Source organism: Carcharodon carcharias, chromosome 9 (genome assembly GCF_017639515.1).
Source record: "Carcharodon carcharias isolate sCarCar2 chromosome 9, sCarCar2.pri, whole genome shotgun sequence".
In the NCBI taxonomy this organism is placed as follows: domain Eukaryota; kingdom Metazoa; phylum Chordata; class Chondrichthyes; order Lamniformes; family Lamnidae; genus Carcharodon; species Carcharodon carcharias.
In genome coordinates this window covers 28268653-28274277 of record NC_054475.1, presented here as the reverse complement: position 1 = coordinate 28274277, position 5625 = coordinate 28268653, and the positions used below count along the sequence as shown (strand labels likewise).

The 5625-nt window shown below is 46.7% G+C and overlaps 1 pseudogene; it reads right to left on the bottom strand.

Moving 5' to 3' along the window:
- Nucleotides 1–3976: 3976 nt before the first annotated feature.
- LOC121282575 lies at nucleotides 3977–4192 on the bottom strand (annotated as a pseudogene).
- Between the last annotated feature and the right edge of the window lie 1433 nt (nucleotides 4193–5625).

Sequence of the window (5625 nt, the reverse complement as noted above, 5' to 3'; positions counted from 1 at the left end):
AGTGATGTCAGGACACTCGCCCAACGTCACTGCGCGTCATTTTACACATCAGTGTGCAGGGCCCGCCCCTGCACGCCAATGGGAAAATTCTGGCTAGTAAGTTGCCTGTTCAGAGAACTGGCATGGACAGGACAGAATGAATGGTCTCCTGTAACCATTCAATGATTCTATGGTTCTTTTCTATGGCAGCTGTGGGAAAGTAAATTAAATTAATTAATAAATAGGAATAAAATGTTAATCTCATTAATGATGATCAAGATACTACTGGGTTGTCATAAAAACGCACCTGGTTCACAAATATCCTTCAGGGGAAGAAATCTGCTGGCCTTATCCTTTCTGGCCTTCATGTGTCTTCAAAGTGTTTGATTCTTAACTACCCACCACAATGGCCTAGCAAGTTATTAAGTTCTATAAAACTGCTACAAAAATGGTGACTGAAAATAAAACTAGACAGATCACCTGGCGTCGACCTAGACACAGGAAAAGACAAAGGCATACTCATCCCAGTCAGCCTTGCAAATGCTGACATCTAACATCTGCCAACTTGTGCCAAAATTGGGAGAACTATTAGACTAGTCAAACAACAGAATGGGAAAAATTTTCCCCCCATCGGGGGGGGGGGAAATGCGGGAGCAGGTGCAGGTGGGCGTGCATCGCCATTTTATGTAGGCGGGCAAATTAAGGCCCGCACAGCGTGACATCTGTTCAGAAGCACTGTGTTCTCCCTGTGCGGGCAGTTGGGGGGGGCGATTCCCTCAGCCGGGAGTGCACCCTTTCATGCTTGCACGCGGAAGTGCGCACTGATCTCCCTGAGGCTAAGTGAGATCAGCTCCGAATTAAAATTTGCAATAAAAGTGATCGAAAAATTTCCCTGACATGTCCCATCATGTGACACTGTCACATGAGTTGGGACACGTCCATAACTTTAACTGAAACTTTTATTAAAAATTTAGATACCCTCATGAAACCTCATCCTGCCGGTAGATGAGGTTTTACTCTTTCTCTGAAGCCCACCAGGGTTCCCGAGCTGCCTGTCAACCTTAAGGTTGGAAGGGCAGATCCATTAATGATTTTAATTCGTTTCTCAATGGCCTCAATTGGCCATTGACAGGTCGGTGGGCGCACAGCTGACTCGGCTGCGCCCCCGCTGACCTGAAAATGGAAATGGCACGGGGTGACGTCGGGAGTTCCACCTGATGTCATCCCACATCATTTTACATGTCGGCGAGCAGGCCCCGCCCTCTCTCGCCAACTGGAAGATCCTGCCCAATGGGATTTAACATCATAAAATGTCCCAAGGTGCGATGTAAATTGTTCTTTGTTGTGCTGAACTGCTGCTGGATGGGGAGGGTACACTGAGTGCCAAGTTGGACAACCCTTGTGACAGCTACTTAATGCAGCATAACATCCTAGACTTTGGTCATGAAACACGGGAGCCAGATGATGAGGTCTGTCACACGCGTTCATATTCTTTCTCCACATTTGGTTTCCTTTCATTTCAATTTTGCTTGGTTCATCACCAAAAGCAGTCAACAGGTTGAAAAGCCTTTTAATTCACTTTAAAAGTTATAAGAACTTTTAGCCCTTATGCAGTAATTTCACTTTAAGAAGCCACAGCCCATTGAAATTCACCTGCAAGATGATTAGGCCCCAAAGCTTCACACGGTGTTGAAATAAATCATGGAAATGAACTGATGCAGGAAAATTTCATACAATCACACTGCATTTCTAGTTAGGGCTTAAATCTGCTAACTTTGCAGTTTGGATGGATTCAATACACTAGAATATGTGAACTGCATAATAGATATGGATTTACTTTCTCTTTTACCAGTCAGACACAGAGAGGGTGCAATGAAGGGTGTTAAATCTTCCAATGCCTAAAACATGTATTTTCCCCTTCAGTGTGTATCTTCTTGAACCATTTCTAATTGCCTGACTATGCCATGACACCTAATTTGTGTCTGTTCTATTGAATGCATAGCTGCTCTTATAGTAAAATTAGATATTTTATTTAAGTTCCTGAAACATTTTAATAAGGTCTTTTTTAATATATATTCTTTCGTGGGATGTTGGCATCAGCATCACTGGCAAGGCCAGCATTAGTTTCCCCTCCCTAATTGCCATTGAACTGGCTGGCTTGCTGGGCCATTTCAGAGGGCAGTTAAGAGTCAAGCACACTGCTGTGGGTCTGGAGTCATATGTAGGCCAGGCAAGGTAAGAACAGAATATTTTCTTCCCCAGTTAAGGGCATTAGTGAACCCGGTGGGTTTTTAAACAACGATATAGCTTCATGGTTACTGAGAGTATATTTATATTCCAGATTTATTGGGCAGAATTTTGCCCTCGGATGGCGTGTGGGCCCCACCGGCTCAGCGGCGGGCGGTCAGACGACCCCCACCACCGAAATGGGGCCCGCCGCCATTTTAAGTGCATTCCCAACAGGAAGCGCTATGCACTTCCTGTTCCGGTGGGAGGGTGGGGGAGCGAATCCCCACCTGTCAAAGTGCGCTCTTTCACGCATGCGCATGAAAGAGCGCACTGCTCCCTGATTCAAAGTCCTGCCTCAGGGAGATTCGTGACAGGTAAGTTAAGTGTAAAAATAGAAACATTAAAAAATTATTAACATGTCCCCCTCATGTGAAGAGACCCTTAAGTATCAGTCTCAGAAGGGAGTAAGCAGATGGCCCAGAAAGTCAACTCCTGGAGTCTGGGCTCAAGAACCTGGAACCAGTGCCACAAGAAGTCCTTATGTGGGTGGTCAACATTAGTAAATGCATCTTCATGTGATATCTTCTACCCACCACAACAGCCAATTACACTGCTCAATGTACCATACCCCTATCATTCACTCAGCAATTCTATACTAGCCTACGAGGTATGTACAGAGTTAATATCTGAGCTGGTATCTGCGAGTGTCAGATCAGGGACATTAGTTCTGTACTCTTGCTGTTTTTCCTTTTCTTATACTTCCTGGCACTCAGGGCCCCTTCATACACCTACTAGTGTGGCCAGCTTAATACCTACCTCTCACTGCTTTTACATAACCACAGCTATTCAGCTAAGCAGGTACATTACCCAAACACAGTGCAACACAACTACTGATATTCTGTGCCCTATCTTACAGGATAAAGTGGCGCACAATAGAGGGGAGCAGAGCAGAACAAGCAGTGGACAAGGGAAGCTGCATCTTCTGTACCCTAAAGAGGAGTTTGTTCTCTGTATCATGGCACCAGCCGCAACAGAGCCTGTAGCACTCGGCAGTGCTGAGCACATGGAGTTTAACACTATGTTCCTGCTTTTTGCCCCTTCTCAACTCTCAGCTTATCCTTCTGCCTTCTGGCATGATGAGCAACCTGCTAATGGTGTGACCATGAACCTCTTGCTTCCCACCCAAGACCACCTTCCCTCACACCAACATTCCCCTTTTGAATTCCTGCTTTCAGACACCCAAGAACTGCCACTAAAGCAAAATATGGTGCATGTTGGAAACCTGAAATTAAACAGAAAATTCTGGAAATACTCAGCAGGGCAGACAACATCTGCGGAGAGAGGAACAGAGTTAACATTTCAGGTCAATGTCCTTTCATCAGAACTGCTGCCTGCCAAGCCACAGGAGCTCCAAGAAGACGAAAGACAGCAAGAATACAGAACCTCGTCCCTGATCTGACACTCGCTGACACCTGCTCAGATATTAACACTGCACGTACCTTGGAGGCTAGAATAGAGTTGCGATTAGCAAGTAATGAATCATCTGGCACAAGTGGTCTGCAACCAGACCTGGATAATGGAGGTTTCATTTGCCTGTTCGCCAGGTGATGTAAAGGGCGAATGAGTTTTTTTTTTGCTCAAATAAAATTTATTCTCGCTCATTGGAAAAGCAGAAGAAAAATGTGTGCTGAATAGATACATCTGACAAGTCCATAACTGGCAAACCAAGAGGGCAGCATGCTGACACTTCATCTGTTTTTAATGGTAATCATTTCAAAATAGTGTCTTCATTAGCTTCCACCAATTGTTTCGCAATGCGCTCAAGCTTCTCTCACTCCTTTTTCTCTTCAGCCTCAAATCTCCTCTCCTCTTCAGCAATAGGCTTTAGATAATCATATCACTTCTTCCCATAGATGATACCAGCCAGCAATGCTGAATACCTAACCGTCTTGATGAAAGGTGACACCTGCACCGGAGGAACCATGATGACCATCACTGAGTCTCACCGGGAGGAAGAAGAAACCGAATGAGTATTGCTGCACAGGACTCAGATTGGACGGCATAGAGGAGGTCACTTAATGGACATGCACACAGAGATGCTGGCTGCATTGGTTGGCTTGCCAGACAGATGTTAGTCACTGTCAAGGAGCATGAAGCAGTCTGGCTCCAACTTGGCAGAAGGCATGGTGCAGAATTTGCCCCCTCTGCCACCTTTGCTCCATCTCCATGGGCCGGATCTTTCAGATGGTGGGTTCTACCAGCCCACCCTTGAGAAGATCAGCAAGGAACTCACCTCGACTCCTGACAACTGCTCCTCAGTTAGTTAACACTCTATGGAGCATTAATTCACTGGAGACAGGACTTCCACCCCCATACCCAGGAGGAAGTCTGCCTCAGAGAGCTGCTGGTCAATCTGATATGACAGCCCCTCTCTAGTCCCAGCATCACATGCTTGGACTACATCCAGTACCAGCAATGATGTGCCAGGAGCTGGATAAAAGGTGAGCACTGGGAGGCTCTTGACAAGGTCAAGGCAGGAGGCCTTGCATGGTGGCAGGGGGAGGTGAGGGTGACAGGAGCTCGGTTCCAAAAAAAATGGAAGGATGAGACATCTGGATGGGGCAGACCTTGTTGGGGGGAAAACAAAAACAGAATTACCTGGAAAAACTCAGCAGGTCTGGCAGCATCAGCGGAGAAGAAAAGAGTTGACGTTTCGAGTCCTCATGACCCTTCGACAGAACTTGAGTTCGAGTCCAGGAAAGAGCTGAAATATAAGCTGGTTTAAGGTGTGTGTTGGGGGGATCTTTGTTTGGGAAAGGGAACACTTGAGGGAGGGAGGCAACCCCCCACCCTTCCCACCTGAGGCCCAAGCAAGTTAACCTCCTACGAAACACATTATTCCAGTGATCAGGGCACCGCCAGTGCTGACCTCCTCCTGCCAGCCTGAAAATTGCAGCCAATGGGAAGCATCAGTAACCATTAATTGGCCAATTAATGGCCTCAGTTGGGCCGAGGTCAGGCATACTGCCCTAGGCCTTGTCTGCCCCCACCCCTGTAAAATTAGGCGTGAGGCAGACAGGTAGGCAGCAGGAAGGACCCGTGCAGAATTTCACAGGCTCGCCACCTGCAAACTCACCAGTGAGAAACCATAAAATTCTGCCCCATGTCATGCTGAAGGCCCAAAGGCATTGCAACGGATGTGCCCTGGCTGATGCAGCATTTATGTGCACAGGCCACTTACTCCTCTTCATCTCTGTCCCCCCAACCACCACCCCACCCCGGGTCCCACATACCCACCACAGACCCTGTCCCTGATATGATGTGGCAATGCCTTCTGGCAAATCATCAAAACAACTCAAAAAAAAACTCCACAGTCTTTCAGATACACTGTAATTGAAAATGTTCCGTAGAATTACC